The sequence below is a fragment of the Camelus ferus genome, chromosome 2 (assembly GCF_009834535.1).
Source record: "Camelus ferus isolate YT-003-E chromosome 2, BCGSAC_Cfer_1.0, whole genome shotgun sequence".
NCBI classification, from domain to species: Eukaryota; Metazoa; Chordata; class Mammalia; order Artiodactyla; family Camelidae; genus Camelus; species Camelus ferus.
Window position 1 is genome coordinate 81325311 of NC_045697.1, and position 27700 is coordinate 81353010.

General features: G+C 34.2%; 1 protein-coding gene across 1 annotated transcript in view; it reads right to left on the reverse strand.

The window, feature by feature from the left end:
- LOC102522315 (N-deacetylase and N-sulfotransferase 4) overlaps positions 1-27588 on the reverse strand; it is a 231680-nt gene extending 204092 nt beyond the window's left edge. The window contains 1 exon segment of the mRNA XM_006185523.2: positions 27104-27588. The gene's annotated coding sequence lies outside the window, so the exon portion shown is untranslated.
- Between the last annotated feature and the right edge of the window lie 112 nt (positions 27589-27700).

A 27700-nucleotide genomic window follows, 5' to 3' on the forward strand; every position in this document is an offset into this window, starting at 1 on the left:
TGTGTTTGTGTGTGTGTGTGTCTATTTGTGTTTCTGGATCCCAATGTAAGATTATTTTTCTTTCTGAGTAAGGGTCAGAAGTGTTTGAGAAACACTATGCAAGAGGGCACAGCTAATTCAAATCATTTTACCTGGTTTTAAGAGAATTATAAATACCACAGAGGTTTTAGCTGAAGATGAATGTAGTCTCTTACGATTCCAAGTGGTTCCTGAAAACATCCATTATTGATTCAACAGAATTTGAACCTGAAATTGGTTGATATCATATGGTTTTGGTCACTTGAAGCTCCTTTCAGCGTCAGTGATGCAAAATACTGTGGTATTATTTTGGGGCAACAACCATAACTGCACATATAAGTTTTTTCAAATAAAGGTCCAAAGTGATTAGTAATTGTTATATTTAATCAAAATCAAAGGTGTATGCTTAGTTTATGATTTTATGCAATAATGATCTTTTCTACCCTTGTAAATAATCAATTGACTGTTACCTAACTTTTAAACACTTCATATTTTGTTGATTTCAGGGACATAATGTACATTTATTTGAGTCCCCAAACTGTGCATTTATATCAGTGCAAACTCCTAAAAATGTTATTTCAAACATAATAATAGTATTACTACCACCATATTATATTGCAACATATTACTAGGTATATAGTTCTGAGCTATCAGCAATATTCACACTTCAAAAGATTATGAAGGCAAATCAGTAAATAGAAGAGTAAATATCAGGTGATGTCTTCTCTCACCATTTCCTACATACATATATATAGTTTATTTTCCATGTTCCTAGGTCTTATTTTCAAAAGCAGAGAAACATATAATTTTTCAAAATGAAGAATCTAGTTTTTAAAAACCAAACCGCAAATATCTGTGTATTTATCTTGCTCATTAGAAAAACATGGGAACTTTGAGAAGGAAAATATTAAATGGACATTTATTCTGTTTTGCCACATACGAGTTTTATAGTAGCAGAAATGCTATTTGTGCCCAAGTGGGATGACCTAGTAATCATTGTTTAAAACTCTGTTTTATTTTAATATTCAAAATTTCATTATTGGGGGTTGAGCCAAGATGGCGGCGTGGAGAGACTCACAGCTCGCCCTCTCCCACAAATACACCAAGAATTACGTCTACAAACCCACTGAATCGCACAGAACACCTGCTGAACTCTGGCAGAGTGTCTCTCATTTCAAAATACAGGATGATTCTCACAAAATCTGATAAATAAGAAGTTTATACTGTATAGCACAAGGAACTGTAACTTATGGTGAAAAAGAATATGGAAACGAATATATGTATGTTCCTATATGGCTTAAGTATTGTGCTGTACACCAGAAATGGACACTACAGTGTAAACTGACTATACTTCAACAAAAACATATTAAAAAGCCAAAAAACCCCGAAAATTCATTATTGATTTTTTGCCTTAACAGTACTGAAATAATATCTTCAGTATGGTCCAGAATTAAATAGAATTAAACAGCTTTGGAATGCCTGTATCCATCCTAAAGTTACCTGAAATCTAGAAAATTCCCGTAGAAACTTGGGATGACTTTCAATAGATCTGTAGCTTCTGTCTCATTTTCGGCTAGACTTGGGGGTATTATATACCATGGGGCATTCATGATCCAAGTAAGACCAGAGGCTGTGTAAAATTCAGTTCAAGTTTGGAGATGCTCCTATTTTCTCCCTTAGGTAAGAAACAAAGACATTCATCCAACATTCATTCAACACATAAATTTACTAACCTTTATTAAGAGCCTACTATTTTGCAGGCACATCTGCATATTCAACTGTATATAATATCATCATGAAAAACACCAAACTTACTTTGCTTTCATTTGTTCTTAATTTCTTCTCTTTATTTACTATCTATTCTCCTTTCATCTCTAGAAAGTCTCCCCACCTTTTTTTTTTAATAGGGGATGGTTTTTAAGTTATTGGTGTAAAGCTTGTGCTAATAGAATTAACGTGAAGAGTGTGGGCATTAACAATATTTCCATTTCTTATCTCCATTTTATTTTCTCTCAATATAAATAATTTCTAGGAGAGCTATGAAAGATAACTGAGGAAATACAATGTCATGGTATGCTTCCTTATTTAGACATAATCTTATTAACAATTTTCTCTCAAAAGCAGGCTCTTTTTCTATAAATTGTCTCATCTACAAAGATAATTTGAAAAATATTTTTTAAAAAACTGACACTCCTACTTTTTTTCTTTACCCAATGTATGTAAATTGCCTCCTACAAAAGCATGCAAAATTTGAAAACCCAGGAAAATAAAAATAATATGAATATTGCTTAACAAAAAACCTCATGTATTTCTTTCTAGTCCTTTCTCTTTATGTAATTTATTTTTTTGTAGTTGTCATTACAAAACATACATTTTTAAAGATTTTTTATTGATTTATAATCATTTTACAATGTTGTGTCAAATTCCAGTGTAGAGTACAATTTTTCAGTTATACATGAACATATGTATATTCATTGTCACATTTTTTCTCTGTGAGCTAAAAACATACATTTTTAATTCTATCTTTTAACTTAAAATTAGAACATAACTTGTTATAATAAAATGGAAACATGTTTGAGAAATCCTTACATCTATCATTATTTTTTCATTTCTGTTGCCCCAACTTGTTATATTTTGATGATTTCAGTAACTTCCTAAGCCTGGTAGCTCCACTACTTAATTCCCTAACAAAGAAAATAAAAAGTGAGGGTTGAACTAGTTGAACGCCACCCAGGGAGCGAAGGTGCTCACATCAATGCTTCCCAAACCTAAAGAATCGCTCACTTTACTTATTTGCTTCCTGATTCTGTAGAAAATGTGTATTGCTTGTAAAGTCACTTCTTTTTGCTTCTGTCTTTACCTCTTTCCTAGAACTTCAACTTCTCTTTTCTGAGGATTTAGTCAAAAACCGGGGCTAACCATGTTTGTAATTTGATCTAAACAGCATTTGCATGTGTTTTGTCCAGTAATTATAATATTTTAACATCTGAATGGCTTTAGTCTATCCCATTTGCTCACTACTTTAAGTCTATCTGCCTGGCCTCTGTTTATCTTAGTTTAAGATTCCAGATAAACTCTCCTTAACAAATTTAACTCACATCCATCTTTGTAAAATTTCCTCTTACAGTTACCCCCACACCTAATACTAGCAACTGCCTTCCTCTTTCTTTGCACCATTAGAGTCAAATCTTTACGCTTTCTCTTGCACAGTTCTTTCTTCCTGTACTTTACATGCTAAACAATCTGCAGTTCTAGAATGATCAATATGTGTCTCCTATTTCTAAGTTTGACCAGCTCGATTTCACCTTTAGAAATTCAGTTTAGATAAAACCACATCAAGAAATTCCCTCTCCCTTCCTCACCCTGCAACAGCTAGTTCAGATGAGTGTGTCTCCATTGTGCAATCTCAGTGCCGCCTCTATTAAAGGGCATTCCAATTTAATTATCCATGAATTTCCATGGAGCGAGGGGACGGTGATTTATTCCGAATTGAGCCTTCAGCATGTTGTAGACCACCTTGTATATCATTATCTTAACAAAACAAAACGACACTTAAAGGTGGTCAGGCAACCTTTATTCGGGTATAGGGACCACTGCAGTGGGGTTTTATGGTGGGGGAGAGAGTTGGGGCTAAACTCCAAGTACAGTATGGACAAACAGGAATTTATAGACAAGCAGCAGAGTGGGAGTCAGTGCCTGGAAACTTACTAAGAGGAAACATTATATGTAAGGGTGGTTCTATCTAAAACTCCCTAACAGGATTCTTGGTGAAGGCAGGGAAGGGTTATCAATATCATCTAGGGGACGGTGGAGGATGGGAAACCTGATCAGATACTGAGGGTGACCAGATATTAAGAGTGAGGGGTTCTGGCTGAATGGAGTTAGCAGGATTCTTGCTAAAACGAGATTTTGCGAAGAAAGTGCACAACTGGGAGAAGGTTCAGAAGCCTGCCTAAAGTCTGGTCAAGCAGAGAGTCTTTTTCACATGCACAAAATAATCATGCTAAGTGAATTTATTCACATCTTTCATATATTAACTTTCTTTCTCTACCCCAAGGAGTAGTTCATATGCTTTCCAGAGACTTGCAGTGTGGGAGAACAAGTCCTGAGCTTCAGTTTCTTCATTGGAAAAAGAAAGGAACTTAGCTGTTTATCTTTGTTTCCATGTACCCATCCAAAAGGGGAGATTTGAAAGGCTACTCATCAAAAGATTGATCATCTTCTCCTTATATTTTTCTATATTTAAATTTTCTGTAGGAGCTATGTACTATCTTCATAAAACATGTAAGGAAAATTTAAAAGGAGGTGAATTTCATAACATTAAGGTTGCTTCAAAATCATTAAATTCTATAATCTTGTGAATAAGAAGCCATCCCTATTCATGTTAGTCCTTAGTAATCCTTCTTCCTCTAAATAGCTGGAGAATATGTTGCCCATATCTTTTTTATGATAATTTTACATTTTTATTTAACTGATTTACATGTCTTCCCATTGATGATTGTCGGTACATTTTCAGTAGCCTAGTCTGTATATTAATTTCTTTTCACACTAAAATACTTTCTCTTCCCTCAAGCATAACCCAAAACTAAATTAGACATGTAGTTGAACCTTAGTAATCTTGATTAAATCAGTTAAATTGATATTCCATGTTATGGTATTTGTAATCGTCCTATTGGAGAAATGATTTCAGAATTTAAGCCTAAGGTTTTGAAAACCTGAAAATCAATTGCTCCAAATTATCTCTTAAGTTTATTTATGACTAGGATATTATGATACATCAGTTGTTTCTGAAGAGTCCAAATTCATCAGAAGATATTATATATGTAAGTAATTCTTTAAAAATACCAAATTCGTATTAATCTGTTATTGAAAAAGAGAATAAAATACTTGGATTAAAAAGGCTGTCAGGATCCCCACATGTCAAAGTTTTGTCTCCCCCTGAGACAGGCTGTGGTATCTCCAATCAACTTGAGTCTTTAGGGAGTGGCAAACACGCACTCATGGATTTGTCTGGGATGATCTGCAACATTTTCTCAAGACCCTCATGCACATGGAGCACTGGGGGTGTAGGAAGCCACAGCTCTGCATACACACCGGTGTTTCCACGGTGGGCACCTGCAGCAGTGGCCTTGCTGAGACATTCAGTGATTTCTGGGCATTGAGACTGGTGACAGGCAGGAAAGCCAGGATAGATCTACCATTTGACAAGCACAAGTGAGACCCTGAAGGACACAGAAACGACTGCATGACAAGAGAGAGGAGCCAGTAATTCATAGGATATTATTATTAACCAGACCCCATTTGTGCCCACACACAGTGGGAGTCTGGAAAGTTTTGGATTATATTAATATTAGTATATTTTCCCCCAGAATTTACTTTGTCTCAGTCTTTCATTTTTTGAATATAATGATTAAAGTTATTCTTTCTGCCTTGATCATTAACTTCCTATTTACATTTTCTAAAAGATTTTTTCTAACAAACTTTTCTCATAGTCCTCAATCTTGCATTTTAGAGAAATGAAAAGATTTTTCACTAGGCACACACTTGCTACAAAAACCGCATAAAGTCTCCTTTGCCAATTGGGTGACCCATGCTACAGAATTGTGCTCATTGCTTTTTTAACAATTAAAAGAATACTTACAACTAATTTTTTTTATAATGTAAGCAAAGTTATTACAAATACTAGGAGATAAAGTATTATAATTAATTCATTTTTCATAAAGTTTAAAACTACAATAAAATGTAATATGTTTTTTAAAAAAACAGCAAAATGTTAAATAATCTAGTCATTTTTTTTAAAAACAGAGGACATAAAAAAGGTTAATCAATCATATTTGCCATTTGTTTTTCTAGAATTCAAAATGTTAATCTAAATATTGTTGTATCAAATTTATCTGAAAAGAGAAAATACGACATTTGCTTTTGAAAATGCATTATTCCTGTATTTGTAAGCAATCCTTGAGTCTCCTGGCTTTTTCAACACAAGAGGGCGATATGTTCTTGCTTTTATTGCAAAAATAGACCCATAGTGCTTCCTCTTCCAGCTTAAGTGCTAAGTATCTAAGCACAGAGCTCACAGGTAACTTTGCTCTCAGGAGAGTATCCTGCTGCTGAGATAAAAGAAACATCACTGATTTTTACTGTTAAAACACCAATTATGCCACAACTATACACTGATACATTTAGTTAATGTCTTCCTCATATTTGATATAACCAACCAGTATTATATTGCTTGTATGATTCTGTTTCTGAGTTCTTATTTCTGTTTTTTAATTAAATATATATATTTTTTGCTGTTGTGCCCCCCAAAAGATAAATGAACTATCAGCTCTTCTTAATAGCTTGCTAATTTTTGCAAACTCTTAAGATCTAAATCTTTTTCTTAAGGGGATAGAAGTATAATATCTGTAAGTCAAAGATGTATAAAACCAGCTTTACCATATGTTATTTCCAAATTAGCATTTTCTTTAGGATATATGCATTTGTATCTTAAGTAAATACAATAATATGCTTTTTTGTGTGTAACAGAATTACCATTCAGTTTTACATTTCTCTGTTATGCAATCATGTTTGTGCAATAATTTCATTTTTCTTAAAAGACATGATTTTTGAAGATTTGAATCTTCTTAAATGATTAACTCCTTTTAACAATCTTAAGAGTAAAAAAGTAACATAAAATGAATAATAAGCACAACTTAGACACAAAAGAGAAATGTAAACACCATGATCTAGTCATCTCTCAATTTAAAAATTTCTTAAAGAAAAGTATTTTTAGAGACTAAGAAATGATGTTCAATATCACAGAATATATCATAAATGAGTACTAAATCAGGATGGTAATATAACCTATGAACTATAATTGGAATTTAAACATCAAGGTAATTGAAAGACACAATCCAAAAATAGTTCTTAATTAGATTTAGTTACATCATTCTGTTCATATTACAGTTAAGGCCACACACACACACACACACACACCCCAAATCATAAAGGTCCATTTGGAAAAAGTGTCCATAGGCAAAATATTGCACAAACAGCATTGTCATTATTGAGATTAGTTCTTGAAGAGACTCTTTTACTGATGTCTCTGGACCATGGACGTAGGTGAAGACAGCCTAGCCTAAAGGGAATCTGCTCTGGACTGGTTTCTTCACTTCAGTGGGTTCTGATTCCAAGTCTGGTAGTGGTACATCTGAGTAGACACTTGTAGTTGGCATGTCCATGCCTTGACTGAGGGGAGCTGGGAAATAATTATCTAGTATGTAAAGTGTAGAAATGGAAACTTCTAAAATCATGAATTTCTCATACATAGGAAGAGTATTCAAATTGTTGAACAGAGCAAAGATAAAGTAATTGATACAATGTAATTTAATCTAAATGACCTTAAATACATAAAATTGTAATAATAAAGTCTTAGGGGATTAAAAATAAACTCAAAGACTAATTGAAAGAAATAAGAACAATACCCTAGAAGTCAGAAGGGAGTAAATGAAGATGTTCTAAGAACCCTGTATTAAGGTCATGATATTAATTGACTTCAGATGTTGTTAAGTGTGCATATTTTGATTGCTAATGAAACCAATAAAGAATACATATCCAAAGGAGCGGAGGAGAAATAATGAAATGTAAGAAAATATTCAATTAAGAAAAGAATAAAGGGGAGGAAAAGAAACCTAAAATAGGTAAGACTAATGTAAAACACAAAATAAATAGGTCTCTTTATGTTAGTAATTACATTCAATATAAATTATCTTTTAAAAACAAAGATTGGCAGATTGACTAAAAAAACCTTACAAATCCAATTATATGTTGTTTAAAAGTGACATAAAAAAGAATGTATGAAAGTAAATATCTGGAAAAAGATATATCAGAAATATTTTAATTAAAAGAAAACTGATAAAGCTATGTAAATATCAGGAAGTTAGAGTTAAGGCAAAAAGAATTACTAGAGATACAGAAATCACTTTAAAATAAAAAGTTCAATTCACTAGGAAGTCATTAAAATTTAAATTCGAATGCATCTGATATCTTAACCTCAAATATGTAAAGCAGAAACAAGCCAAACTACAAGGTGTCATTTACAAATTCCCAATTGTAGAGGATGGGTTTGACATTTCTCAAAAATAAATTGAAAATTCGGACGGAAGATTAGTAAGATTAAGAATACCTAAACAACACGATTAACAAATTTGCTCTAAAAGACATATTTAAAGTATGGTGCTCAACAGCTGTAGAATGCATATTGAACTTGAAGATATTTACAAAAATTAACCATACTGAGTCCCAAGGAAGTCTCAATAAATTTCAAAGAACTAAAAACCACACAGAGATATATTATAACCATGTTATAATTGATCTTGAAACTAATAACAACTAGAAAATTCTAATTTATTACGAACTTAAGAAACATAATCCTAAATAACTTAAGGCAAAGAAAAAGACGAATATATATTATATGTTTAAAATTATATCCAAAATAACATATATCAAAATTTGTGAATTATGCTATCATAATAGAAAATTTTACAGCCTTAGAAACATACACTAGAAAAAAGTGTAAAAATTAATGAGCTAATAAGCTAAGCATTCTTCTCAAGAAATTAGAAAATAATAAAATAATAACAGACGGTAGAAGAAAAGACATAACAGAGATGAACTGAAAATAATCAAATAAAAATACAATAAAAAGCAAACCTAAAACTTGGTTCTTTTAAAAAGGCTAGTAAATTTGACAAGTTTTAAGATAAAAAGAGATGAATAAGATATAAAATATAGGGATGAGAATGAGAAGATAACATTTCCTTCAGATAGTAAAAAATAAAATTATTGATGAATTGATAAGAAAATGTTTTAATTTCAAGAGTTTAAGCAAATGAACTTTTGAGAAAATGTATCTTAATAAAACTGATATAAAAGAAACCTCAAAATGAATAAAGCAAAATACAAGCATTTGAATAAACAGTCAAAAATATTTCCACAAAGAACACTCCAGGAACTGATTCTTTCACCATAAGGTTCTATCAAAGCCTCAAGGAACAAATAATTCCAATCTTATACAATCTTTTTCAGAGACATGAAAAAAAAGTAATACCTGTCAACCCCATTTTATCAGGCTACTGTAACCTTGATAGTAGTAACTGATGAAGGGATAATATGAAAAAGGAAATTGTAGGGAATATGACCCATGAATATAAGATGCAAAAATTCTAAACAAAGTATTTATAAAGCAAACCAGCGATCTATAAAAAAGCTGAGAGTAGCTCCTGCAGGCTGACTTGTGTCCCTCACCAAATTTGTACATTGAAGTCCTCACTCCAAGTACTTCAGAATCTTATATGGAAATGAGACTATTACAGGTGTGACTAATTAAGTTAAGATGCGGGCATACTGGAGTAAGGCAGACCCCTAAACCCGTATGAATGGTGAAAAGGAAAGTGTAAAATGGGGAAATTCAACACAAACACATGCAAAGGGAGAATGCCATGCGAAGACTGGAATTATGCTGCCACAAACCAAGGAACTGTCAGAAGCCACAGACAGGCCTGAAACAGACCCTTCCCGAGTGCCTTCAGAGGGAGCAGGGCTCTGCTGACACCTTGATCTCAGACTTCCAGTCTCCAGAACTGTGTGACAATAAACTTCTGTTGTTTAAGCTCCTCAGTTTGTGCTACTTTATTATGGTAGCCCTAGAAAACTAATTTAGTAGCTGTGAAATACAGGGTTGGTTTTAACATTAGGAAATGAATCAAAGCTTCCAAAACTATGACGGAGACCTTTAACTGTCCACCGGATTCCTACTCGTCTTTGCATGGCCCACCCCATCCAACTCTTATAGCCTGATTATTGCTGATTATTTGGGCCCCTCAGGACATAATTCATCGTAAAGGGACCCTCACAACTCCTCTCATAATGCCATTTTTTTCCTGACCATGTCAGTCACCACATACACTCACGACTCTGAGGACTTTGCTTATCATTCTAGAAAATGATTTTATGGTCCTATTCTCCACCCTCTCCATCTTTTTTAAACCTTTCACTGTGCTTCTCAGAATACATGGTAAATTGTGAGCAAAATTCTTTCCCTAGACAGTGAAACTCTTTTCTGAAAGTTTTCTTCATCTTCTAGCTCTGAAACCTGCCCCTCCCTTGAGGACCTTGGACCCCTCTGGTGATTTATTTTTGCTACCACTGGGTCAGAAGGTTGGTTAGATGTTCTTCTTGTTTCTCATTGTTAATTCTAGACTATTCTCCATTCCTACTCCTGAAAAATCTCTCACTTTTCATCTTGTCAGACCATAGCACACACCTTGTCTCCTTATAGCAGTTGTCAACTAGTGCTTGGGTTAGGCTCCTTCAACCCTTGGAATCTTAGTTTCTGGATAATGTTCTTTTAAAAACTACTAGACATTTTTATAGATGATCCTCCTACCATGGGATACACTCAGTTTTTAAGTCCTCTCTTTAATATTCTTGTCTTTCTCCCTGCCATTGCCACCTAGTCCCATAGTTATGTGTTAGAGCTTTTCATCATAACAAACAACTGTATAACTGTAACCCATTCATAACATTCATTTTATATAGTCTGCTATGCAATATCAATCTCCTATCCTTTTAGCTCAATTCACCTGTCACCCCCAACTTCAAAAATATTTCAACTTTAAGGCATGATCCTTTCACTTTTTACTCTTGATCTCATGGCCTCACATCCCTTCCCACCCAGCTTAAATTTCATAATCAATAATTATATTCATTCCATTTAATTTATTCTTAAATCCTTTTATCTTCTCTTATTTCATCAGTCACATTTGTCTAAACAACAAGACTAAATTTCACAATTCACCTGCTATTCTGAAGATAGATGGGACTTCACCAAACTAACTGGTCTCCCCTTAAATTCCTGATTAGTAGCTTCAAGTGGCCCTTCAATGCTGCTGTCAACCATGCTACATTTTCTTAGTCCATTCATTATCTCTTCTCCTATATGACTGTTTTATAACCTTGTCCTCTCTCTTCAAACTTCTGTTTCTTTCCTTTCCCTCACTCTCAGCTGATGATCTTATTTTCTATTACATGGAGAACACAGTAGCAAGCATAAAGACTTTCCATAGTGCAGGTACTCACTTATGTGAGTAGATGTTTTCCTATGGATGAATCCTCCATTCTAGCCAAGAACAACCCTCCCCTGTGTATCAGTTCTGGGCTTTATCACCTAATCATTGGAGGCACTGCTTTAATAATATTCTCCTCTGTTCCACAGCCACAGGTGCTTTCCTTCTCTATTGAATATTCATACTAGTATATAAACATTCTATTATTTTTCTCATGATTCACTTACCCCATAAGCTATTCCTCCATTCTTTCTCTTTATAGAAAAACTCTTTGGAATAATGTGTCTAGTTTTCTTTGGAACCTGCTCCAATCAGGCAACCCTCATCATCTTATCAAAACTGCTCAAAAAAATTTATGTTGTGAGATCCAACTGTCAGGTCTCACTCCTCACCTTACTTTACCTATTAGGAGTATTTTACATCACTAATTATCCCATTATCCACACAAAAACTATCTTTACCCAACTTCTAGGAAATCATATATTTTTGGTTTTCTATAACTTCTTAGTCACATTTTCCGATTTCTTCTCATCTCTCTGTCCTCCAGATGTGGAGTTAGTTTCCTAGGGCTTAGCACTTGAACCTAATTTTTATTTGCATTCATTTACCTGGTGACCTCACACTGTTTCATGGTTTTAAACACTGCCTAGAGGCTGACTTCAAAATTCACATCTCCAACTAAACCTTTTACTTGCTTCTACTTGTATATTCAACTACTATTTGGTATTTCCACTTGGAAATCTAATGGACATCTCAGACTTGAATAAAACCCAATCTAGTTGCCAGATATTTTCTTAACCTCAAACTGATTCCTCTCAGTTTCCCCAGATAAGTAAATGATAGCATTGTCATTTTATTTGCTTAGGGACACACATATGCACAAACAACCCCCCCCCCCAACTCCTGGGGTTAGTTGACTCCTCTGTTTCTTTCCCACCAGACCCACTTGATTTTCAACCCACTGGCTCTAACTGTAAAATATATCTAGAATCTGAACACATCTTAAAATCTTCTCAGCTATCACCCTAGTCCATATTAGCATTATGTCTCCACTGGATTATTGAGATATCCTCCCATTTGATCTCTGCCTCAACCCTTCCCCTATATCAGATTTTTGGCCAGAAGATTCGTTTTACAATGTACATCAGGCAAATTGATCCTCTGATCAACCTCCACTCTCACGGGGCTCCCTCGTTTCACTCAGAGTAAGAGTAAAACCCATAGAGTGGTCTATACAATTCTACCTAATCTACCACTTCTCTTTCACTGAACTGTCAGCATCCACACCGGACTTCTCATTGTTCTCTGTGAGCATGCAGTGTTCTTCAGATACCTAGCTCTGGGCCTCTGCACTTGCTGTTTCTTCCGTCTAGAATACTTGTCTCCAAGTGTAAACATGACATACACTCTCATTTCTTTTAGTCCTACTTAAATGTAATATTCTCAGTATATCTGCTTCTGGCCTCCCAATGCAAAATTGCAAGCCCCCTCCCAACACTTCTTAACCTCTCCTTTTGTTTTTCTTGTGTGTATGTGTGTGATTTTAACAACTTATTATACTATATCAGTAATATTACTTTTTTTTTCTTGTCTATCATTTTCATTAGAATTCAGCCTTTGAATCAGGGATGTTATTATCTTATTCTCTCTTGTTCTCTTCTATTCTCAGTGTCTATGCCTTACTTTAAAAGGGAACAGTAGGCAATTGAATTGAAAAGAGAGGTAGGCACCAGAAGATAAAGGATGTTATTCAAAATGTTACAGATTTACCATTGCCTTAAATATTGGACAACGACTGAAACACTTTAATTTCAAGACTGACATGGTAAATGTTGTTTTTTAAAAAAAAAATTTGAGGGAGTATGAGGACAGACTGGAGCCATGAGACAAGAGACTAATTAAGAATTGATTACAATAGTCCAGATGAAGACTTAACAAAATAGAGATAGGGATTTTAAAAAGAGCAAGCAAAGTTTATATGGAAAGCAAGGCTCAGAATAGCCAACACTACACTGAAGAAGAACAAAGTCATAGGACTAACACTAACAAATTTCAAGACTTATGATAAAGCCACAGTAATCAAGACAGTGTGTAATTGGCAAACAAAAGGATACATAGATCGATGGAACAGAATAGAGCCCCCAGGATTAAACCCACACAAAGACAGTCAACTAATCTTTTGCAAAGAGCAAAGGCAATTCAGTGGAGAAAGGATAGGTTTTCAATAAATGAAAACAGAACAACCGGACAACCACATGTTAAAAATATTACATCTACACAGATCTTCTACCCTTCTAAAAAATTAACTCAAAGTGAGTCAGAAACATAAATGTAAAATGAAAAAACTATAAAACTCTTAGAAGACAACACAGGAGAAAATCTAGGTGACCTTGGCTTTGGTGATGACTTTTTTGATACAACACCAAAGGCACAATCCATAAAAGAAAAAAATGATAAGTTGGACATCATTAAAATAAAAGCCTTTTCTGTGAAAGACACTCCCAAGAGAATAAAAAGACAAGCTACGTATATAAATAGATGAAAAAAATTTCTTCTGTATAGCACAGGGAAATATGTTCAATACTTGTAATAACCTTTAATGAAAAAGAATATGAAAACGAATATATGTATGTATATGCATGACTGTGACATTAGCTGTACACCAGAAATTGACACTTTGTAACTGACTATACTTCAATTTAAAAAAAAGACAAGCTACAGACTGGGAGAAAATAGTTGTAGCAGGCATTACCTGATAAAGGACTGTTACTCAAAATATACAAAGGACACTTAAAACTCAACAATAAGAAATTTAATAACCTAACTTACAAATGAGCCAAAGACCTGAACAGACACCTCACCAAAGAAAATATACAGGTGGCAAATAAACATATGGGAAGATGTTCTGCATCATATGTTATTAGGAAACTGCATGTTAAAATGGCAATGAGATACCACTACACACTGTTAGAATAGCTAAAACCCCAGACAGTGGCAACACCACATGCTGGAGATAGATGGGGAGCAACAGGAAATCTCATTCATTGCTGGTGGGAATGCAAAGTGGTACAGACACTTTGGAAGACACTATGACGGTTTCTTACAAAACTAAACATAACCTTTTATGATCTAGCAGTTGAGCAACTTGTTATTTGCCCAAAAATGTTGAAAATTTCCATCCACAAGAAAACCTCTCTACAGATGTTTATTGCAGTTTTACTCAGAGTTCCCCAAACTTGGAAACAGCCAAGATGTCCTTCAGTAAATGAATGGATAAAAAAATAAACTTTGGTACATGTGTACCAAATAATGAAATAATGGACTATTATTCAGTGTTAAAAAGAACTGAGCAATCAAACCACATAAATAAATGGAGAAATCCAACATGCACATTACCAAGTGAAAGAAGCCAGTTATAAAAGGCTACATACGGTACAATTCCAACTACATGACAAATGGAAAAGGCAAAACTATACAGACACTAAAAAGGCCAGTAGTTGTCAGTTGGGGGAATAGGTAAGGAGGGATGAGCAGGTGGAGGACAGGGATCTTTAGGGCAGTGAAACTACTCCATGTGATACTGCAACAATGAACACATCTATTACACATTTGTCAAACTCCAGAGAATATACAGAACCAAGAATAAACCCTAATATAAACTATGGACTTTAGTGATAATGATGTGTCAATGTAGGCCCATCAATTGTAAGGAATGTTGGCGGTGAGGGAGGGAGCATGTGTATGTATCCCTGTTGCGGGGGGTGTATGGAACTCTGTGTACTTCCTGATCATTTTTGCTGCTCTAAAAAGTGAAGTGCATTTTTTTTAAGTGTAAGAAGTTTCACAGCATTTATATATAATTTTTTAGCTCATATATTTGTAGCCCCATTTGGGTAGCACAGTTAGATGCATTTAAGAAGCACAATATAAGAGTTACAGTAATTTATTTGAAAGAAATTATGTTCTTCACTCACATTTTCTAAACAGCATTAGAGTTCCAATTCATAAAACAAAATGACACTTCTAAAATGTTGGTGTTCCTACTTTCAATTTTCCTGTACCCCAAAGCTACTGTGGAAATCCCACATGACAAAATTTCCTTTCTGCCAACTAATTCACTATTTCTTCTTTTCCCTTTCCTCTTACTCATTTCCTTTAAGACTCTATTATATTGATCAATTAACTTTATACTCAGAAAACGAAGTATTTTTCTCTTAAGGGGGGAAATGGAATGGGTGAATGTTTTACTCTGTTGGAGGGGCAATATTGTGAACATTCTCATATGAATTCTTATTATTCTGTCACATAAGAAAGAGAAATTTCATGACATGGTATTTGAATTTCATGACTTGGTATTTGAATGGAGAGGGGAAAAAATCTCCAAAAGACTTCAGACTTTCACATTCATTCATTCAATATTTACTAAATGCTTACCAAGTAACAGCTGCACTATTCACCTGATAAACATTGCTTCTTCTCTCTCAAAGCAGTGGAAATCTATTCCATGACACATTGGAGTAAAAAGGCAATTGCAATAGACCATGACAAGTGTGATAAGAGGAAAAGTAAAAAGTTATATGGAAGCAGAAAAGATGTGGGTAGGGAAAATAAGTGGAACGCAATACATTTTTTTGGAAATGTCTATGAGATATTCAAAAACAATGTCCACTAGGCTGTTAAATATATCAGAATAGAATTTAAGGTCTATGCTGGAATGGTAAGTTAAAGGGTATAGGTCTACCATTAAAACCTTTGACACGGCTTGAATTACGGTTAGAGAAAGACAGCCATGAAAGCTACAGGCAAAGGGACACAAATGTGTCTGATCAAGAAGTGAACACTATAAATGAATCAAGAAATACAACAGAAAAATTGACCTTGACTTTGATGACCTTAACAAAATGTCCAGTGTGTAGTGAAGTCAAGTAAAAGATTAAGCTGAGTTGAGAAGGAAGTAGGTGGTGAACAAGTTAAGAATAACTGCAAGTAAAAAGAAAAAGCGAAAGAGTTAATAGAAACATAAACTTGTTGCCAAGTGAAAACTGTAAGGGTGTGCTGAGATTTCAGGGAAACGAGAGAGTCCTATGGACTTGAAGTAGTTAGGAGAGGACTCAGAGAAGGAAGTAAATTCGTCTAATCATTGAAGAATGAGAGGATTTGGATTTTAGGGGGGAGGGAAGAGATCTGAAACAGAGAAGAAAACAAGAGCCAGGACCAGGCAGGGGAATGACATGCCGATTTTGCCCTTAGAATTCCAATACAGTATTAATTTTTTGGTATTTTTCTTCCAACATTTTAGTTAAATCAACTTATAGCCAATGGCAATAAAGTGACTGCCATCAACTGATAATTGCTTTGGGTTAGCTCAATAATCATTCTTTAAATACTGTTACTATATTTAGTATTGATCTGCATCCTTGTTAATTATCTCAGCAGACAATCGTGGAAGCGGTTATCCATGAAACATAAAATGCTCACTTAGCTCTCCTATTCTTACAGGTAAGAAAACTATAAGATATAGAGATGAATGAATGAAATTACCATATGAGAACTTCTTGACCTATAAATGCATAGAGCAGAGAGAAAAAGAATTTTGCTTGATATTTAGTATCAAAGTTTAATTTCAAGAAATCACAAAGGGATTTATTAAACTATAAATTACTTAAAAATTTATATTGTCTTTATTTGTGACTTTAATGTGTTACTAATAGTATTACAATTTATGTTCACAAGTTACATAAAAATCCAGAGTCTCTCAGAATCTATACTTCCAATATTTTAATTATTCTCCCTTTGAATTGAAGTATTACTTTATCATTATTGATAGGATTTGCCTACAGCAGAGTAACAAAAGATTACTATCTCCTAAAATTCATTTCAACAACCACTTTTCTACCACTGACTTTCTTATCTAGAGACTCTTAAAGGACTCAATACATAAATGCCTGGAGAAAATTTAGATTGTTTTTGGGCAGTATAACTGAAGTCTATTATCTAGTTTATAGGAAGTTCTAGTAGGTTTTTTTTTTTTCATTATATTATCTCACTATCAGGATATTATCTGTGTAACATTATATACTACTGATTTTGAGCTGCTTGTAATGGAAATATAAATAAACTCTTTTTAAAAGGACACTCTTTATCCTGTGTACAAACAGCTATAAACTTTAGTTATTGAAATTATTTTTTTAAAGAACTCCAGGAATGAATAAGTGGAGAATTTAATGCACAGAAAAGCGAAGACACCTGTCCAATCACACAGCTGATGTGAGCCCACATTTTCTGACTGATTCTAGGTGTCCTCCTCCGTTACTGCTGATCTGTAGCCACACCCTACATGGCAAGAGGTAGAATTTCATTGCTATAAACAAGAGATATAAAGAACTTTATTGAAATGGAAATACTGAGCTTTTTTTTTTTTTGCTGATCCTATTTCCTAACTGGCTTTTCTATATCTTATAGTTACTATTTCCACCGTTTACTTATTTTTCTCTCTCAGAGCTTCTTCATTTTACACAGCACAAAAGAGTCAGACAGTCCTTTACCAAAGACAGACATGCTCCATTCAGTTTCACTGGTAATCTGTGTCTATTTTTTTTAAATAATTACTTTGTATTTTATGTTATTTTAACTTTTAGATACTGCAGAGTAAAACACCAGCTTGGCCATCAACCAGAAATAACGTGACTGGTCACACATAAATACATTCCATATAGAAGTTCATCTTCCCACCCAAACTGATTCAGGATACACAATTCTCAAAGTTTGGAAAAAGCTCATGATAAAAACTCATGAGAAGAGACATGGAATGATTTCAAGCATTCTGCTACTTTTCAGAGGCAACATTTTTTGAGAGGCTCCTATTTTAATACTCGATGAGTGGAATCTAGAATTATTACAAACAGTACTTATGAATGCTTTAAAAGGATGTTAGGCACTGTACCAATATAATCACTTACCAAGCTTATTTGGTAAAAAATACTGGGAGATCATGAAATGTAGAATATTTTGTTGATCTTCAAACTATCTTTGGGAGAAAAGAACAGGAGGAGTGCAAGTGATCTTGTGCTAAATGTGAAAGCCATAAGGTCAATTTAAGATACCAACACGTGTGTGGTAAAACTGAAAATATAATCGGTATCTTTTTATTCTCAGTCTGGGTCAACATTAGTAATTTAGAGAAGTTCAGTCTATTGTCCAAAGGTATCTGTGAAAGGAAGGCCTGCCTTGAGTAGGAGTAAGATGGGGGTTACCAAGCTCTCTTGTGTTTCTCATTGTGGGGCTACAAGCAATGTGGATAATAACCAGTCTGCTCACCTCAAAGCTGGTTCCAGGAAAACAACTGGGTAAAATTATGTAGCAGCATAATTTTCACATGTTTACATGGTTTCCACGTGTAAAACAAAACCATTTTTTTTTCATTTTCCCTATTCTTTCTTTTCCCCAAAGATATCCTGAAGATCAACAAAATGTTTTACATGCCATACGTTCCCAGTATTTTCTACCAAATAGGCTTCCTGAAAGAATTATTTTGATTCAGTACCTAGCATCCTTTTAAAACATTCGTAAGTAACTTTTGTAAAAATTCTAGGAAATATGTCAATATAGACACCACATGAAATAGTTCTTAGTGTTTTACTAGAGAAAATTGCAAGTGAAGTAACATTTGTATTTGTTTTAGTTCTATCCAGTTTCAGTTTCTGAAACTTTGCCTTATCTTCTTCCAATCCCACATTTTTCCTTACTTCAGCATGCCAGAAAATTAAGACAAACTGTTTGGCACCTTTTTCTGATAGTATTTTCTTCTGGTTAATGGTCTGTCTCCCTTAAGATATTTGAATCTCAGTTAATTTTCAAAACTGTGTGGAGTCAGATTGAACTGTTGACCAATGAAGTTTGATCCTTTAAGATGGATTTAATATTGTTAATATTCAAATATGTGATCAAAAATACAGTAAAGACAGTGCAAAATGTGATTTCGACCATTATCTCCAAGTGAAGAGGACTGGAAACAGTCAATACTCATCACTCAAGGGTTTCTTTAAATCAGTACAAAATGCTCCATTGCAGGCCACAGTCAGAGTACTGACACATGTAAGTAATAATTACTTCTATTATTTTAACACCTCTCATGCTTCCAAAATTGCACTCAGAACTTTATGCTTATTGTCACATTTAGCTTTCCCAGCAATTCTATGAAGTAGTTATTATTCTTTATATTTAAAAAAAGTATATTATTATTTGCAGATCATGAATCTGAGGCCCAGAAGGGTTAATTAGCTTTGTTAAGGTTATATTACAAGATTCTAACTCTAGCTTTGGTGGAATTTAACATTACCTCCTGCCTTCTGTGTTGTAATGCCACCTCACATTTAAATCAATTCAGTTTGATAACATGACTGCAACTCTTCTCTAACAAGACTCATATGTCACAATGAAGCCAAACAATCTTTATAATCCTTATCACTTAGAAGTTCATGGAAGCCAGAATTATCTTTCTCACTCATGCACCTAATCTTTTGATATTTTCTTCCTTGGATAGGCTCAAATGAGGAGTTAAACCAATATGTTTAAATAAAAAAAAAATCAATTCATTGCTCAATTAAGAAATTTATCATTTCATTTTCTTTAAGAGCTTATGCACTTTTTAAAATGACCTTTTTAAGAAAAGTTGCTTTTATGCTCTAGGACACAGCCTGATTAATACAAATATTCCTGCTATGTAATTTTACCTAATCATTATTTACTTGAATTTTGTTGACCAGTCTTCTAACTAAATGCTAGAGCTGCATTTGAAGTGGGCAGATTGTTTACTCTAAAGCCTTTATCCACACTCCTTACAGTCACATGATGAAAAACTCAAGACACTTTGGTAGCCACATTTATCTACACATGGCAGACTTTCCTTCCACAGAAGTCTTCTGGATAAGTAGCACTCCAACCTGTGATTGCTCTGTCTGACTGAAATCTCACTGATTTTCAGGATGTACAGTTTCTCTTGATATTGGACAGAAACTACATCCCAATATATTTCATATTAGTCTGCTGGTGCCACATACTCTAAAGCAAATTCCATTTTCATTAAGAAAAAAAAGCCCTGCAACATATAAAGGTACCTATACTGTTTCTCCATAGTCTTTTTTTCCTTATATATCATATCAAGGTTTCTTCAACTTTTGTTCACCTGACAGGCTACCCAGATGTCACATTTTACATTCATCACATTTGACATTTATCACACTCTTGCTATCTGCCTCTTGGTCAAACACTCTCTAAGCATTCATGCTATCAAGTTTTTTGGTTAAATGAGGGGTGGTGATAAACACATAATAATTACATCACAAGGTAACAGGCACTGTGATACAATCACGAGAATAGAGCAAGGACAGTGGTCCACCCGGCAGGGAAAGGAAGCTCAGAGAAGACTGCTCCCGACATGAGGCATCAGGAACCTGAGATGGGCGAGCAGGCAAAATGATGTCAGACCTGTGCTAACTAGGATCACTGTTTCTTTGCTCTTGGTGCTGTGATTCTGTTAATTCAGTTTAAGGTTGATTAGCATTGTATTAGCCTTATTAAACTTTTGCTTCTTGTTGAGTTTCACATACTTTCGTAATTGATGGAATGTTTTTTTAAAAATTCAGTAATTACATTTATCCCTCTGTAAGTTCATTATGCTAAGTCCATCGTTCCAGCCAACCGAGTGATGATTTGGAATACAACTTCTCACACCCACCAATTTGTGAGAATGAGATAGGGGACCAGTTCTTCTGTTGCTTGAGTTTAAATAATAGCATTAACTTTCAGGCACTAGAAAAAAAATACAATAATTTGAGATAATCTACTCACACACTACTTGTTAAATACCTTGGAATGTAAAAAGTAGAAGTAAAGTTGAGAATTACATTTTCTAAAACACATTGATCTTTCCATTTTACAGGGAAAGTAACAGTAAACCATGTGTCATACCCCAAACTCTACCAGACAATTTCACAGAATCAAGGAGAATAATCAAAAGGCGGAGTCAAAATTCAGCTTGTCAGCTTGCATATTACAAAGAGTTGCTAGTCCTCATTACATTTTGTCTACAAAATGAAGCAATGTTCTTACTTTGGCATATAGTCTATGGTAAATAGACTTTCTGAGTCTCAGTTTATCAGAACTGTACTTCCTGATCAGCTCTCTAGCTTTCACCTACACCCTTGAACCTAGCACCTTGTTCATCTCATAGAACAAAACAGCCTCACTACAGGGTCTTCATTTGTTTACTCCCTTTCTTCTCCCACCAGAATGCAAGTCTCCTGAGAGCTGTTTTGTTCAGTCTCGTATTTTCAACGGTGCCATGTTAAAAATAATATGTATATTTATTATTTTTATCACTATGAACATTACTGAACAAAAATGATAAGCTGTTTTTTTTCTGTTTAAAGTGAAAAATATGTCCAGATGGAGAAAGAGAATAACCTAAATACTAAATTGAGTTAAACTTCGACTGACCAATTTAGGCATCTTTTCCGTGGTTATTAAAAAAGTGCCCTATTTCAAGGAAAGCGGCTTCACAAACTGAGATCATCAGGAAACATAATAGTTGAAATGAATTAATAAGTGTAATTTTATTGCCTGGGTTTGACTTTATGTATTATTTACTATGTATTATGTATTATTATGTATTATAGTATGTGAAATCTCAATTGGATTGACATAACTATTTGTGAAAGACTGGTTGGGAAACAAATGAAATTTAATTCAAATTCTAATTATTCATTTGCACTTTAGAGTAATGAATAGAATTAAGACTTTTATATGCGTTCACAGGAGCATATGCATTTCTGCATCTGTTTCCTTTTCCTGTATTAATCTTTAATGTCGCTATATTTATTTCTGAGGTTTAAATTATTTTTATGTAGGCGTGAAAGACTATTCAGTACATCAAGAAGAAGAACTCTTTCGAGATGTCTGATGAAATATGACAAATTCTGTGGATCAGCAGTCTACAATTGAATTTCTGATTCAGGAATGGAGTCAAGCCAGAGCATCTTAATGTGCAAAATAGCTTTCTCTTCTCTCTTTTTCTTCCATTAGCACATGGCAGTCGGCCTTTAGGCTGCATATGAATGTTACTATGTTTAAACTATTAAATATAAAAATGATTTATGGGGGTTTAAAATACCAGCATAAAGATTATTTCCATTTATTGTTATTTTATTTTTGCCACTAAGCTGCATTTGCTGCATGAAAAAATTTCCACTGGCGATGAAAGGGAAGCATATGGAAAGAGAGCAAAAGATTCCACTTAAAGAATTTAGTCAATTAAATGGAAATTCATAGGTAGGAGAACAGGTACTATTTTAAGGTGAACATCACTACTTCTCTGACATGAATTTCCCATCCTATCTTACCTTTCTTTTATTGTTTCGCGTATCTTACCCCCTTTTTCTGTGCCTTTTTCCCCACCCATTCCCATGTTCTGACCTGGCCTTCAGATGAATAATACCTGATGTATTAACACGAGTGCTGTGCTCCTGGACTTTGCACGACAGCCTCTGAGCTGAAGTGGCAAAAGTCAAGAGAGAGGAGAAAGGAGGGAATGAGGAAGGAAGGGTGGGAGGGAGACAGGGAGAGAGGAAGGAAGGAAAGAAAGAAAGGAAGAAGTGGGGAGAGAGAAAAGAGGGGGGCCAAGAAGAAAGGAGGAGAAGGGAAGGGAAGAGAGAGGAAGAAAAAGGAAAGAAGAAGGAAAAGGAGGAAAAGAAAAGGAGAAAAAAGTGGGGAAAAAGAGATTAAGGAAGCATTTCTACATTTACTTTTTGTGTGAACGCATGTGCCCAGCTTTCAACTTCCATAAAGTTATGATGGAAAATCCATTGCATTAAAGACTATTAATGAGGAGGTTAAATATTTGAAATCAAGCACAACACAGCTTCATCTGATGGTAGAAGGTCCAAAGTGGGGAAAATTCTCTTAATCTGGGGAAAGAGAAGAAGTGTTTTTGTTGTGTGTGTGCACGTGGTGTGTGTTAGCTTGTTAAAAGTTGCCTTCCTATCAAACTCTTTAAATATTGAAAACAATAATTTCTAAGAAGTGTGAAAATTGAGTTTGACACAGAAGTTTTTATTCTAGAACTTAACAGAATATTCAGTTTTGTTTTCTCAAAATCTCCTGAGTATATCACACCAAATTAAGTTCTCAAGCATTCAAACACAATCTTTTTTAACTCCTTCATTTCTTCTCAAGTTTCCTTAATTCCAATTACTTAATCATGATTATCACTTCATATTTATAAAGTATCAAATATATCTCCTGAAAAAATATTTTTAAGGTGGTCTATAGATGCTAATTTCCTTAGTGAGTCAGTTTAAAGCCAACATTTAGTTTGTCTTATGTAGGCTATTTTATCATAGTCTGTCATGGTCTGAATTATATGGATATTTTGACTACAGAGAAATTATAAGATGGCAAAGGAAATGAATAGATCAGTTTATATCTGCAAACATTTTCACCAGTAGGAATGAATAACGTGTTACTATTCACATTCTTAAAAATCTATTTGTTTTGAAATGCTCAAAGCCATTGATAGGTTTGGATTTCATCATCAGACTGTTTTGGCTTTGGGGAAAAATCTGTTATCAATTCAATATTATTCTAAAAGAAATTTTAGACTTGTCAACTCTAGAATGTGATAGCATTCCTTAGAAAACTGAGATAAAGAAAGCTTGGAAATAAGACTGTATTTATAAAAGTTCTGTACTGCAATTGACACTTCTGATGTCTAAAGTTTGCTCAAAATAACTAAAAAAAAAGTCCATTTGACACTCCCTGTAACAGTATAGCTGAAAATTTCCTGAAGTGTTAAAGAAAAGGTTGACTAAATGTTATTCCCGGATGGCTGAAGGCAGCAGCATTATGTCTGCCACCCGACCCACTTCTCTCACTTCATAAACTTAAAATAAATTCACAGACAACATGGTTTCCCTTTTTCCTAGTTATTTGGAATACATAATGGATGAGAGTAGCTTTCTCTTTTGTTGTCTAGCTTCACAAGACATACACTACCTCAGTTTTAGCATGTCTACTTCTGTAAATTTTGCTAGGCCAGTTACTTTCAGAAAATCTTCACACTTCTTTTGGGCTTGTATCCACGTGTGGCATTTCTGACCACTCTGTCATCTCCAAGGTAATGGTTAGGCGATGCAGCTCATCTCTGTCTCTTTCTGCTCCTAAGTATAAACTGTATTTTAGAAGAGTTTCAGCTATACTATTTACATTTTTCATTAGAGCAACCTTTAATAAAGAAGAAAACTTTGCTATCTTAAAATTGTATTCTATTCAGAAAAGATATGTGTTCCTTAAATATCCCACAGCTTGTACTAGAGAGAAAAAAAGTACAACTTCAGGTCAGAATTTAAACATAATGCGTTATCAATGAATTTCAGCCCGTAAAGAATTAGCCTTCTGGGTGCACTGCTTCTCTGCCTTGGCTTCCAGCCAGGACTGATATTCTGGCTTTATTTTATAAGTTTCCCCAGCTGCTTCCCAAATCTGGGAATCTTCTAACACCAGCTAGAATCTTCTGGTTTGAACAAAGCATGCTAAAACGCTTCTCTGTTTTTCTCCCTGAGTAGTTACTACTACATGAGGCACAGAAAGTTTGATCTTTGGATTTTATTCTCAGTGGTACATTTCCCGCTCAAACAGAATGTGCTAGAGGATCATATAAATGTTAGACCTATTAGGTACAAATATTTTACTGACTTAGAAGCATCTGACTTAGAAGTATTTATTCGCATCTTTAAGAAATAAGGCTAGCATTTGGATTTGAATTAAGAAACTACACTCACTTAAGAATGATTTTTTTGGGGGGGAGCAGAATAGGTACAATAGTTTTAATACTCAGATAAAATATGAACGATTGTCCTTTTTTGAGTTGAATACATACATAAACATGCATTTTGATTTTGGTTATCAAATATAAAAATTCCTAATTAGGATTTTTATGTATTTATATATAAAATAGTCTCCATTTACTTTCTTTTGGTATTTAAGGAAAATCACTTAAATGGACACATTTCTCAGATAATAACTTCAGCTGACAAAATGCAACTTGCATACATTAGCAAGTTTATAGAAAGTAAATACTAAAAATCCTTATGAAGTTTTCTCTCTTTTTATTTAGGAATGATGCCTGAGTTTCTGAATTGCATTTATAGCCTCCCTCTAAGAGTGAATTTCATGTTATAGTTAGTAAGTCATACATATTATTATTTTTTCAAAGGATTTTCTAACCATCAATCTTAGTGCTGACCAACTGCCATTAAGATAGAGTTTAAAGGAAAAAAAAAAGATAATTTTGTTTAGTGTTCAGTTTCCAAAAATCTTCTCCACTAGCTTATCATGAGCCTTCTATCAATGTAGGTGCTGTGTGATATTGATCATTGTAAGATGAATATTCACAGGATTCCTTATTATAAAAATATCAATGATCTCAGCAGGTGTTAAATTTTCATTTTTGCACTGAGATAAATGTAACTGGTGAATATACTTTGCCTATTAATCATTCATTTTTTTATAAATTCCAGTTTAAGACTTAGACTGTTTTAGTCAGTGGACCTTACATTCTTGACATACAGTTAGTTGCTTCATGAAAAACCATGACCAACACAGCACCTACCTGGCATCAGGATATAGCTAACTGGAATATTTTAACTGAAGAAATTAAAATTATTCTTTTGATACAAAAAAAGGCCTTTTAAGTCTTTGTGGGAAAAAATTATTGCCTCCTAGTTTTGAAGATATTCAACCAATTACAGCAACTTTTGTTTTCATCTATTTCCATTTGTGTCAACAAACTCACAGGATTTGAACCATGAAGTTGGTGAGAAAGTGCATAACTAAAATCGTTAAGAAAACACATCAATGTCTTTGTATGCAATTTCCTTCAAACATTTACGATCTTCAGTTGATGAAAAATATTCTGATAGACACCGTGAAAGCAAGAAAAGCTGAGTTTGAAAAAAACATAATAAACTATAAACTACTGAAACTTTTTCAGAGCTATAGTAGAACTCACAGTATAACCTATTATAATGAACAAAATATATCATCACTTGAAAGTACTCTTGATAGTAACTGAAAAATACAGCATCTTATTAATCAGGACAAATTACAAGGAAAATACAGCTTTAAAGTCCCCTCCCCCCCTTTTTTTTCAGCTTTCTCTATCAGAGGTATTGGAAGAGCTGAATGAAAACCATATTTGAATAACATTTCTTATTTTCCAACTTATTCTGTTCATGAGGAATTTGGAAGTACTTACAGGTATAACACACAGCTGTTTTTGTCCTCCTGGGAATCCGTGCTTAGGGCTTATAGCATATATTGTTCTAAAAATTTATTTTTCTTTCCTAATAGGACCTAGTAGGAAAGCATCTATTTTTTTAACAGCAATTTATGACTGTATCATACGATTTCAAATGTCTGTGACAGCTGTTTCTCCAAAGCAGACCATTAGGACAGAGCGTGGCTATAAATCTCAGGTCCCAAAGAGAGAAGTTCCCATCTCTAGTAATTTGAATGCCATGTTATCAGTAACACTTCTCAGGCAAACATTTATAACCCCACAGTTTTGCTGTTGAGTTTGGAATGCCGGCATTTTCAATACAAAAAGGCTAAAACTGTTATCAAGTGAGATGTTTATTATGCAAATTTTCCAGCAACAGTTTACAAATATTTCAAGTTCCTTTTTTTCAGGCAGGACTGTATTTTCCATTTACAGTGCAAATATAACTTCTACAAAGCATAAAATGACAGGTAAGCACACGTATGCTGAAAAGGGACACCGCATTTGATTTAAAAAAATACCTGCTTCTACATAAATCTTTCACAAATAAAACTTTATTGTGATCAACTTGTTTACATAGCTAAGCAGCATATATTCATTTAATGTACATACCTTAGTTTCAGCAAATTAAGCAATAACTTACCTAGAGAAGCATTTCAATTTTTTTTTTCTTTTCCTAACTTGAATTTATCCCGAGTTAGAAAATGAGATATCCGGTATTCAGATTCACTTGACTCCAGGTTAATTAGAAGGAGCTTTCCGTTCGTGCAATCTGCCTTAATATTCCGAGCGCACTCTTTAGCTCCAATCCTAGCATCTCAACTCTTCCAGCAGAGTCTCTTTTTATTTATACCCACATTGTCCTTTTCAAAACAAGCAGCCAGCTGGAATGATTCAAACCTCTGTTCAGCACACCGTTAAAATGCAGCTTCCTTCCTGGACACGAGAATTACACCAGGGAGCGGACCGAGTACAGAAAAAGGCTATGAGAACTATTTAATCACCGGAATACCAGCTGCTCCTGCTCTGCTGTTGCTGCTGCTGCTGTGCTGCTTGTTTAGCTGTGGTCGGTCTTTCCCTCCCTCCCTCTTTCTCTCACATCTCCAGAACTATAAAGGCAGCTCTGCCGGATTATGATTGGCAGAAACAGCCAATTCCTTCAGCTAATCATCCTCAAGACTTTCAAGGACCTGGAGCTCTTGTGATGTCATCCAGTCAGTGGGATGTTACACATGAATAC